General features: G+C 39.6%; 1 protein-coding gene and 1 long non-coding RNA gene across 3 annotated transcripts in view; one reads left to right on the top strand and one right to left on the bottom strand.

Annotated features, from left to right (window-relative positions):
* Positions 1–1,765: 1,765 nt before the first annotated feature.
* On the bottom strand, positions 1,766–7,327 carry LOC134821812 (uncharacterized). Its single transcript, XR_010161056.1, has 3 exons — positions 6,997–7,327; positions 2,916–3,025; positions 1,766–2,774 (listed from the first exon to the last, which is right to left on the bottom strand). It is a non-coding gene; the product is annotated as an uncharacterized LOC134821812 (long non-coding RNA).
* A 4,736-nt stretch (positions 7,328–12,063) lies between these two features.
* Positions 12,064–12,356, top strand: part of LOC134821809 (uncharacterized) — an 88,215-nt gene continuing 87,922 nt past the window's right edge. For both annotated transcript variants that reach the window (XM_063832593.1, XM_063832591.1), the window contains exon 1: positions 12,064–12,142. The gene's annotated coding sequence lies outside the window, so the exon portion shown is untranslated. The remainder of the gene's footprint in view (positions 12,143–12,356) is intronic.

Raw genomic sequence — 12,356 nt, 5'->3', positions numbered from 1 at the left:
GATTCTTGCGCTGTGGCCAAATTATATACCATCCGATAGGAAAAACGCCAAATCGGATGTCGCAAGAAAAGCGCAACCTAGCACAATTTCCTATAAAAAGTTATGACTAAATAACTGGTCAAAATAAATATTTACACCGCGCAGCGAATAAAATAAAACCATATTAAAATAACTTGCGCGTCTCTATCTGTTACTATGCGTCGCCATGGTTATGACGTCACGTATGACTATATTTGGAAATGAGGGGAAGGCTCCTTGATCGCAACGGCGAGGTAGCGCAGTTGGTTAGAACGCCAGCTTTGCAACCGCGAGGTTACGAGTTCAAATCCCACTGTCTGCCTGGTTGTGGGGTGAGCGTCGTTGACGTTCAGCTAAGGATCCTGAGTGGTCTATGTAGCCCCCGCTATATTCTATCAGCCGAATACTCGGGAAATCGGAAGTGAGGGTTAAATGAGGAGCTGCACATTGCAGCAGTCTCGGGCGAAGTACGGTACACACTACTTTAAGTTTAACCGTCACTGGCCAAAATTAATCCTTCGGCTTCCTGCAATTGGCTGGTTGCACGTGTGTAACAATGTGGCTGTTGGAATACTCCGAAGTAATGTCGTTAAATTTACTGGAGAATCAATGATGAGGTCTGAGGACATTTTGTGTATTGGGGTACAGGGCCGGTAGCATGCGTTAATTTAGGGTAGCATGCGTTAATTTACTGACTCTGACACTACAACATTGGAATCCTTTATCGATTAGCACAGCTCGTAATCAATAAATGTAGTGGTTGTCGGCTGAACAGATTGCCGATGCAACCGCTACAAATTAGCTTTATAAGAGTCTTCAGTCATATTGATTTCTTCAAATCAGAGCTGCATTTTACACCCTCCTGTCTGGTGGCAGTGCAACTGTTAGTGAGGAAATTTTTGGGGTACCTCCCTACAGGCAATTGTGAAATAACATGGTAGCATGCCTTAGAGAGCGTATCTCCAATTTCAGGGGCGACCCTAGATGGATCAAAGATCGTGCATATCTAGGGGTATCTGTGATCTAGCGCCCGGCTCTACATTAAATACAGAAATATTACCGATTTTACGAGAAAATCGTGGTGTTGCTTGCTTACCTATGTTATGCTATGTATGCTAGAATAGGAAATGATCGCGGTGCCAACAAAGAATGCGGCCCAATATTGCTTTAGTTCTCCAGTAGGATATACAACTTGTATGAACAAGGCCAAGGCATGGCCTCAAAATTCGTTGCATCGTGTATTTGAATTGTAATATGGCCTAAGCGGGATTATTATATCGTCTTGACATGCTTTTCTCTGCATGAAGCCTAAATACTAAGTGTGGTAACACGTCGGTTAGTCAACGGGGACAAGCAGTACCGAAAATAAGCGACGCTTAGTTGAATTTCCCCCAATTTTTCTCAATGGCTGGGTGGCCTAGTGGTTAGAGCTTCCGCCTTCTGTACAGAAGGTTCAGGGTTAGAATCCCAGTTTTACTCAGTCTAGTAAGTAGCTAAGGATTCATTGGATCTATGTGATCTCCTCGGTCGACTCAGCCGAATGATAGGAAACTTGATTGAGGGTTAAATGAGGAGGGGTGCCTGTGCCAGAAGATCAAGAATCTTAGGATACTCCTTCAGAACATCTACAATGTAGTGTACTGTTAAACAAGGGCGGTCGAACTATTCGATGACCCTGTAGAGGAATATACGAACTTTACAAATTATACAAATTATTATTATATTCTTCACCAAGAGACATTATCAATTTGAAAGTCATGTTAATAAATTTAAATCACAAATTCATTATATCATAAATTCAAATCATACATCCAATAACTTTAAGAAAATCAAGTTAACAGTCTGCAGTCTCTCGTCATACTTAAGATCCACTTTGCTGCTCCTCGGCTAGGACGTTCTCTGCACAGTCTCTTCGTGAGTTTCACATATGTTATGTCCTGCTCCGCCTTCAGACAGTCCAGAAATTTCCAGATAGTAAGGTTTGAAAAGGATAACATTGAGTGCAGTAGAGGCCGTGGAGCAATCCTTCAGCTATGTTGAACTCCGGGGAAGCAGCATCTTGGTGGAGTCCATTTGTAGTGAGCGAAGGTAGGATTGATGAGATCTCGATCCATGTGGACTCGTAGCTAGTAACTGTAGAACTCCGCTATGTCTGTAGAAATCGAGTTTTCTGCACTGTATCCAGGAGTAGGGGCTTGTCTGGATTCTGGAAGGGTGTCTAGGAAGTTTCCAAGAGATGTCTTGAAGCTTGTCAAAGTCCTTTGAGTATTGACAATTTTGGGGAGAACATTCCAGAGTCTTCCAGCTCTTACTGCGAATGAGTGGTCGTAGGTGGAGCGTGTAGCAGCTGATGCTTGTTTGGTGAGAGAAGGGAGTATAACTTTAACTCCCAGTCTGGCATTCTCTCTGAACTGTACATCTAGAACATTTGGACATATTCCCTGGAGAACTTTCCACAGATGTATGATGGTGTAGCGTTCTCGGCGTCTTTGCAGTGATGTAAGTTTCAGTTCCTTCAGTCTATTCCATTTAATCGGTGTCTCTAGAGCCCTAGAATCCGTCTGGTGAACTAGCGTTGTATGCTCTCGAAAGACTGGACATCATAGATCTTGTTTTGATTCCAAAGCGGGCAGCAGTACTCCACTCTGGGGATTTGTAGAGCTGGAGCATAACAAGTGTTGTCCTGTCTTTGAATACTCCAAGAGTGTTGTCAGTGTTGAGTCTGGATATTCTTTTTTCCTTCGAACGTTAGTTTCCTGACGATAAGAAACAATAGTCAATTGGAATCATGAATTATTGAACATATATAGACTAGATACAATTGGAACATTAATTTAATAACTGAATAAAGATTTGGAGACAAGAATTGAACATAAACTAACTTGAAAATGACCCACCGGTTAATACGGAGTGCATGTCTCACTGTCTCAGACCCCTCACTATCCACGGCTCTCGCACAGCGGATATCATTAGTGATTATAGAGATAAAACATTCCTTTAGCTTCACCTGGAACAGACAAGGTTTCAACTAATACAGTAGCGGACAAACTAAATCATTTCAAATCGTAAAATACACATAAAATTTTGAACGGTAATAAATTCGGACACTCTGCTGTGCGCGCGTTTATTGCGCGCCAATAATTTAATTAAAATTTATCAATCCGAAAGTGCTTGCGATGTAAACTTCTTATGAGGATCTAACCAAAAATTACTAGTACTTGAAGATACAAAGAGTTGATATCTTGTGGTTCTTGAAAATATCCTATGTTTGGTCGAAAGGTTAACTTACTCAAGTTCGACAAATAATTTACTTGGTAGGCCAGATGTTCACACGCAGAGCTTTCGGGACTCGCGTTAGAACCAGACAAAATTGCAACACACCACTCTCAATACCAACAGAGAGGCTGGGAAAGCAGTCAAGTCTGCCATTAGCCTGTCTCATGCCATGTTTTTGAGTCACTCAAAAACCAGCTGATGAACGATCTTCCACCTTTGATCAGTGAGAAGATCCCACATGCATGTGAAAAAGGTGCATCAAGCTGGCTGACCGGACTACCTTATGAGAAGTACGGATTTGTCTTGAACAAGCAAGGGTCCAAAGACGCTATAGCACTGAGATACGCTCTACCCATTGCCAACATAGCCAAGAAATGCATTTGTGGCAAAGATAACACCTACAACCACATTCCTATTTGCAAGAAAGGAGGCTTTTTCAACAGCAGGCTTTGTCAACAGCAGACGTGACCACAGACGCTCCCGAAAATTTCAGCAAAAAGGTAGCCAACTTCAACAAGATCTTAGTACAAGCTGGCTACAACCATGTCGGGAAAACATCCCCTAAAAACAAAGATAGCTGGATGAATAGTGATATAAGAGCTAAGGCAAAGAATCTTAACCTCCTTACGTCGAGAAGTGGGGCAGAAAGTACTGAGGACCAGGTGATCCGCATATCTCAAGGTATAAGCGACGGATTCCAGAAAAAACCTGCTCAGCGGACAGTACTAGCGATGTTGGACTATTCTAAGGCGTATGACAGGGTATGGCAGCAGGAACTTTTCCACACCCTGCTTGATACAGGTGTTCCTGCCCAAATCATACGCTGGTTCAGAGCATTCCTCAAAGAAAGAACAGCCCAAGTCCTCTACAACGGAGCATTCAGCAAGCGATTCTTTATGAGACAGGGTCTCCCCCAGGGTGCAGTGTCATCCCCTCTGCTTTTCCTCTTCTATATAAACAGCATAAGTGAAGTGATCCCAGAGCAGAAGGAGTAGAGCTAGCTCTGTTTGCAGATGATGCCTCCCTGTGGGCATCAGACATCGATCTCAACAAAGCCAACAGATAAGTTCAGCTAGCTCTTGATTAAGTACAGGAATGGAGCAACAGGAAAAATATGATGCTCAATGTAGATAAAAGTGAAGCTACGTTCTTCACTCCAGCTACTAATGAAGCAAAGTGGAGACCTTCCTTGAACCTGGATGTAACACCTATCCCGTTCAACGCTAGCCTAAAGTTCCTTGGGGTTCATATGGACCGAACACTGTCATTTCAACAGCATGTCACTGAAGTGACCAAGAAAGTCTCTGAACGCTGTAAGATACTGGCGTCCCTGGCAGGAAAACAGTGGGGCTGGAGGAAAGAAAACCTACGGAGGGTGTACATTGCTACCCAGAGGAGCGTACTTGATTATGCTGCAGCTGCTTGGCAACCATGGCTATCTGCTACTCAACTCAACAAGCTAGAAAAAGCACAGAACAAAGCCCTGAGGCTAGTCACTGGTCAATACTCGTCAACACCTACAGAAGCGCTAAGAATCGAAGCTGAAGTTGAAAGCTACAAGACACATAGTGAGCGAATCATCACTATTGCTGCAGGAAAAGCAGACCGACTCCCTTCAGATCATCCAAGGCACACAGCACTACGCCCTAAAACACCTACCATCCACAGAAGCAAGATCCGTAGTTCCTGGAGAGAGAAAACTAACTCCACCAGAGGGCAACTACCAACTCACGGAAATCCCGTAGAAGCCCTTTCAGAAGAACAGAGGAAAAGGAACTGGAAAGTGTTCACAGCACTCCCAGAGACTCCTATGCTAGTACCCAAATCCCATCCAGCTGTGCCTAACAACCAACACCCTTTCTCCACACGACCAAGAGACACTTTCTGGGACACAAGCGATACAGCTAACGAAAGCTCTGCCAAAAGACTGACCGCCCAAAGTGCTATCAGAATGATTGACAAGTACGACATATGTACTACCATCTATACTGACGGATCATGTAAAGGTGGAACCAAGGAAGGTGGAGCAGCAGCAGTTATCACCACAGGGTCAGCAGCTAACCCCGTTATACTGGAGACCATCAAAAAGAAGGGAAATAAGTTCACCTGTTCCTATGGTGAGGAGAAAACTGCGCTTACGGAAGCCCTGAAATGGATGACAGAGAAGCAGAAGTATGATGACACCATCATATGCTCTGATAGCCAGGCATTACTGACTAGCATCGATAGCCTGAACCCAGACACACAGAATATCAGGAAAACTCTGGAATCACTCCATGGGACAACGAGTGGATTCCCGGCCACTCCAACATTTCTGGGAACGAATACGCTGACCAAGCAGCTAAGGAAGCAGCACAACTCCCGGACCTGGGCCAAGGACAGTCTACAATCTCATACGGAGTAGCCAGAGCAGTAGCGAAGGCTCACATCAAGGATAGCGACCCCCAACACCACCTGGTCTCCCAGACTTACAAGGGATACAACAGAAAAAGAGCGGACAGTAAAATAGAGAGCAGGAAAGACGGAGCGCTGCCAGCACAACTCAGAGCAGGCCATTGCCTTCACCTGTCCCACTACAAAAATAGGATCGACTCTACAAAGAGTGCAACTTGTCCCCGTTGCGGAGAAGAAGAAGAAACAGTTGCAGTACCACACTGGATTCGGTGCCCTGCAACGATCAGGACGAGAGAAGAAATCTTCGGAAAATCTGACTTAAACTTGGACATACTAACCACCAACCCGATAGATATCCTGGCGTTTGCTAAGAAGACCTTGCTTGAGGGACCCTTAGACGCCTAGCCCATCACCACAGCAGACACAACCGACTGGGAGACACTGTTGCAAGCATTCTTTTGGACTTTGTACAATGGACTTCTCTGTGGAAAATTGTGATCCACATATAGTGGCAAAAGAAGTGATTACCAAAATTTGGGAATCATCGGGGTGTGATCCTAAAGTGGTGGCAGCAAGTTTGATCGGGATTAAAAAACCTGCAGATAGTGGTAAACCGAGACCGATAAAAGTGACATTGGCTTGCACGGAATCAGTCAAAATGGTTCTTGCTCGAGCAAGAAATCCGAAGAAATCTAATTATGCAGCGTACCACAAATGGTACATCACACCTGACAGAAATAGGGAGGAGAAAGCAGCTCACCAGAAAATTGTTGTAAAAATGAAGGAAATGATTACTGCTCAGCCAACAAAGTATCACTATATCAGAGACGGCAATTTATTTGTAGATATCACCTTGGTACTCGGGACATCCTGGAAGGCAACAAGGCTGATATTGTGGTGGGGTCATAGTACTTTTCTATCAGCGAATTAAGTTAGAGAGGAAATGAATACTCAGAAATCAGTAACTCAGTTGCAAGGAGAACTATTGGACATAACAACTTTAGAGCTAGATTCAGTCCAGAAAACTGTTAAATCCGCCGTTAAGAGTTATCCAGTGTTACGGTGCTGCTGTGTCAAAACAGTCTACCAGCTTTGCTCTGCCTCCACTTTCACGGCTAAGAACTAGTAGAAAATAGTTCGGAATGTTGTAGATGAATAATATCGCAACAAGAATGTCTTGATTTAAAATCTCAGGGGGGATACAGGAGAGAAACTCGGCGATCAAATTTGCGATGAACCATAGCAGAAAAACCACGCTCCGAGGCAGCTCGATACGGGAATGTGTCCGCTGAAAAAAAAAGTACTCACATATTCCACTTTCAGCCCATATAATCGGTTGTTATCATGCCAGCATACAAGAACCTTCGTCAGGAAAGCATTACATCCCAAGGGAAATTCTGGTTCAGCTAGTAATAATGATATTTGTTTTACTTAATTTAATCTCGAAAATTCTGGTTCACTGCTTGAAGCTATACTATAATTAGAAAAATCAATCTACAAGATTAGTACACAGTTCCACTAACAGTTCCACTAACAGTTCCACTAATTCAGTAGCACTAAATACCCTCTAGCGATTACTTAATAACATAATCGCAATGTGCAATAATACAGTTACTTTCGGACAAATTAAAGCGTGTGACAAGGGATGCTAAAAGGAAACAAGCGAGCAACAGCAGAACGAGATTAGACGGTGCACGTGTTGAATTGCGTAGAAATATACGCGCTTCCAAAAAAATCGAATTAAATCTTTTCACTTCCAAGTAAAGTGCGCGGCGTAGCGTGTACTTTAAAATCCAAATAATAATTATTTTAGATTCAAATATTAAACACAAAAATTACGACATAGGACTAATCTTATGTAAAAAAATGTGATAAACAATATGCTGTCAAAAATATTTGTCAAAAATTTAAAAAACACGGTTCTCCGCCCCGTTTTCTGAAGTGATCATTTTATGGACTTTGACAGGCTATATGCTATAACATATAACTTTTGCTAAAAGTGGCCATTTGCCTAAAACTTTTTATAGTGTGACTCTACTCAATAATATTATTCCTTTGATGTATAATGTAATAGGGGTTTATTTGTTATTAAGGGATACAATTTTCATCCGCAAGTTTACGCTTTTAGTAAATACACTATAACATACAATGTAAAAGTTTAGTTTGAAGACAAAAATCACCTGCACTTGCAATATTTTTCCACTTCACTGTTTTAAGTTTATATAATGTATTATATAACGAATCGATTTAATATAGTATATTAGTCGAAAGTGAACTGTCGATCTATAAATTAAAAAGCAATTAACATTTTCATGTATTTACTGGGCGGTGCTCAGCCTGCAGCCTGTCATTCCGCCTAATCTCTATTAACTTGATCATGCACATGAACATATATGTATTTGCCAGGGCTCCCCAGGACTAATGTCATGTATAATACTTAATAATTAATTTGTAATACAAAAAAACATATTATATTATGATAATTCTGAATTCGACGCGCAGTTTGTACGTGTTTGTACGTGTAACTGTATATAGCGCGGCCGAAATTGTGACAAACCTACCTAGGAAGTAGCTTGACGTAATTGTATCGCGCGAGAATGTTTTTGTAGACGCGCATGTGACGTAACGACTGAAGAGCTCGCAGTGGGTGCGAAGTAAAAATGATGCAAAGTAAAAATGATGGGTTGCGCGGCGCGGCAAACTTTCTGAACTCAGGCAGCTTGAACAACTAAATTTGAAAAAGTAACACTTCTTGTCTGAATGAAATACTAGAACCTCAAAAAGCTGATCCGCATATCTCCGCTACTAAATTTTTTAATTGTTAATGAGCCCAATCACTCATCACTTAACAGTTTAATCCTCAAAGTGAGTTGTACAATTTAAGTTGTTTTAAGTAGCTGTTGATAGTGTAAAACAGAAGTGACTTGATCGTTTTCATAACTTCGATTTACAATTTGTACCATAATAAAACTAGCACTGCCATGGGGTTCGAAATAAAATGTAAAAAGGGTCATTGTAAGCCTCCAGCGTAATGGTCCTAAGTCTCTGCCCCATGCGGTGCCTGTCAGCATCAGCTAACAGAATAGCCCTAACATAACGATCAAGCCACAAATTAGGTTCTATAATGATTTAATATTGTTGAATAAAGAGATTTGAATATAATATTTGTTTTATTCTGAATATTTGTATTTATTGCATTTGTAAAAACTAAAGTAAGTTCATTTTAAATAAAGTCACAAATAATGAATAATTTAGAAATAAATATTCGGAAATTTATCCCATTATTTATTAATAACAATCAAAACATATCATATCATAAAAATGAAGCCGCGCGTTGGTTGACTGCCTCAGTAAGGTAAATAATTTAAGCTTGAAGGTGCCCCGCGCATTTACAGAACCTCATGCGGCGATCACATTATCAAAGTAAAGTCTAGTAAAAGTAAAATAAAATTTATGACATCACATCATTACACATGTTTACAACATATCTTTGCACTATATGAAAAAATATTTAATAAATATTTCCCCACCAACATTAATTATTTATCAAATACAATATAAATATTTAAAAACAATTTTATCAAAAAGGAATACAAAATTTTAAGAAATACAAATTTACAAAAACATTATCCTATTTTAAAAACTTTCCAGTGGAAAAAATTGCTCTAACCAGAGCCCTCTCGCTTACAGTAGCTCGCGAAACAAGCGCGTCACGCATGACGCAGTACGCGTATACTTACCTTGTCATACGTTGTATGACCCGCCGCGCATGAGTGCGCGGCTCCCCTGTATCGTAGAAACTATACACTATAGTGAAGCGACAGTGGGGGTCACCACGTGATACAATACTTACCTGGGTACATTAGGAAGCGCCTTCGTTTCGAAATCTTAAGAACGACGGTAATTTCTCTCCGGGGAGACAGAGGGGCGAGAAAGAATTTTGTCAATATAGCATATCGACAGTTTACATTAAAACTTGGAGCCGCATGCAAAGGCCAAGGGTGATTTTCAAAATATTGAGTTTTTGAAGGGTTATTTTTATATAGGGTCATTGTGACATTATGAAGAAAAGAATATTCAAACAATATACACATAATATAGCAATGGCCAATTGGCTGACTATAAGGTCATGGCCTGAACTTTAATAGTCAAGTGATGCTAAAGCAGAGCACAAATATGTAATAAGTTAATAGATAAAAATACTGATTCAATGATTAAAATTATAGCTGTGAGTGTCAATAAATTACTGTGTCATAAAAAAGGAACGATGTACACGTGATCTGAGATACCAATATCTCAATATCAAAAGGATAGTGTCTAGAAACATTCATAGTCCATGGTGGCAGGTATCAAGTTAAAAAGTTGTGACATTATCTGTATTCCTATCTAGATGAAGTGTTAACAAAAAGCAGCACACAAAAAGCATTCATTAGGAGAGTCGGATTTCTTTGGGGACAAAATGATGCTCTCCAGGATTTATCCGACTAGAAAGATCACGAAATAAATACTCTGCAAACATCTCAGAGAAATATTACCACCATAAAGAACAAAGAGGGAATATCCTGGACCCCGAAATCCACCACTTTTCTGTACTTTCAGAGGTACCAATGTGGCAGAAAACCAGAGCTCATACTGCCTCTGAGCTAAAGCAGTAGAGGGGATGGCGGCTTCTCTAGGATCTAACCACTAACACGTCCTGAAGCAGACCAACACTATGTCCCAACGCACTGGTGTTGGGATGTCTGCCCCCGTTGCCTGTCCGGGCCAATAAAGCAGTCAAGCATCATGTATGTTAGGATGAGCATTCTCAACCAGCAGATGCGGGAACTCCCACAAAAGACCAAAACAGATCTAAAGAGACAATTAGCAAACTCGGAAAAATAGACTCACATTTGTTTATATAATTCAAATTACGTTACGTAATTATGTTATTACCCACGTTAAGGGGCCTGTTAATAATTAATTAAATTATTAACTATTTTAGATTTATTAATAATAATAATATGTGTATACTGTTTGAAACATTTTATTAATGTTAACATTAATTGTTAATTATTTATCAAACACAATATTTTTTTTAAAATTGATTCAAATTGATTATTCATGTTATATTGAGCCCTTTGGCTGGAGAATAATTTCTTAGATATTTTGGACAGTTTTTAATATTGGTAATGTTAATGAATTGAAATTGATTGATATGTAATATTTAGGCACGTGGCCATTTTTACATATTGTTCATGCTATAAGTTGTTCCTCTAAAATCTAAAACGATATTGTGCATTGATGTTAGCTAGTGCACTGGAATACGTTTGAAATGGTTTTTAAAAAACCTGTATGGCAAATTTAAGATTCGATGCCGTCAGGTTTGTTCATTAATGTAGGTAAAATTTGAAATTGCAAAAAATGATTTTTTAATGAATTTAGCAAAATTCTACCGCCAACCGCTGTGACGTGAAAAGCACATAAAGAATTGTTCAACATCGAGCACTACCAAAATTCCCCTCTTCCTGGCCTCCTTAATCAGTTCGATCTAGTCTGTTAAGGATACATTTGTAAACATAATAAAATGTACCATACAAATATTTTTGTTCATCTTGGCTGAGTCGACCGAGGAGACATTACTATACACAGATGTGTATTGTGTAACGTTGCCTAGATCCAACGGATCCTTAGCTTTCATCTGCACCCTAGACTATGTGACACTGAGGTTCGCATCCTGGACCTTCTGTACGTACAGAAGGTGGAAGTTTTAGCTAATTATCGTTTGAACTCATGTTCTCGTTGACCCCAATTCCTCTCTTCTTGCTGATTGAATATTCTGCGTTTATTGTTGTTTAAATATATAATACATGGAAACCAAATTATGGGAAATTGCTTTATGTAAATGTCAAATTTGGTTGTTTTCAATTAAAAATGTAAAATTTTATACATGTACACTTTATATATTAGCGACAATGTAGATTCTGGATGATGATTAATCACTCTTCACTCCACTGTCACGTGACTTTTTCAATACGTTCTTTTGGTGTCCGAAATTACATCGATTAAAGTTAGATTTAAAAAAATCTCGAAGATCGAGTGTAGAGTGATTGAGCACGCTCCGTGGATTCTATATGACTGTTAACATTTATCAACTGTTATTATAAGGTTATCATGTACATTCCATTCATGATCTTAGATGAATGGAATAAAATTTAAATATTTATTCGATATTTCATCCATTCATTTTCAGTTTTAAAACATACAATTACAATATTGTTTGACAATATATTAAGGTGTATAATCAGTATTTGTTTTAAAAACTGGAGATTGATCCTTTATCTGGAAATCCTTTTGTATTTATTTATATAAAAACATCACCCATACTTTTTTAATAGGAGGGTTTATCAACAAGCACAACAGCAAAGATTTTACCTCTAATAGTGTTCAAGTTAAAACTCACCATTCTGTACCAGTAAGTACAATTTGTTTTTATAATTCATCCCTTTTGTACTCAAAAAACCAAAATGCAACTTAAACCAATATTAGGTTTAAAGAAGCTGTAAGATCCTTTTTTACTAAAACGTTTTTGTTGTGTGGGCTTAAATATGGGTCAAGTGTTTGTGGATGTACATATGCCAATGCAATGTAATAGTAAAACAAATGGCAAGTTTCCATAAACGATATTT

Source organism: Bolinopsis microptera, chromosome 10 (assembly GCF_026151205.1).
Source record: "Bolinopsis microptera isolate Bmic1 chromosome 10, MBARI_Bmic_1.0, whole genome shotgun sequence".
NCBI lineage: Eukaryota > Metazoa > Ctenophora > Tentaculata > Lobata > Bolinopsidae > Bolinopsis > Bolinopsis microptera.
Note: the sequence above shows the minus strand (reverse complement) of the source record. Positions and strands in the feature narration are given on the sequence as shown.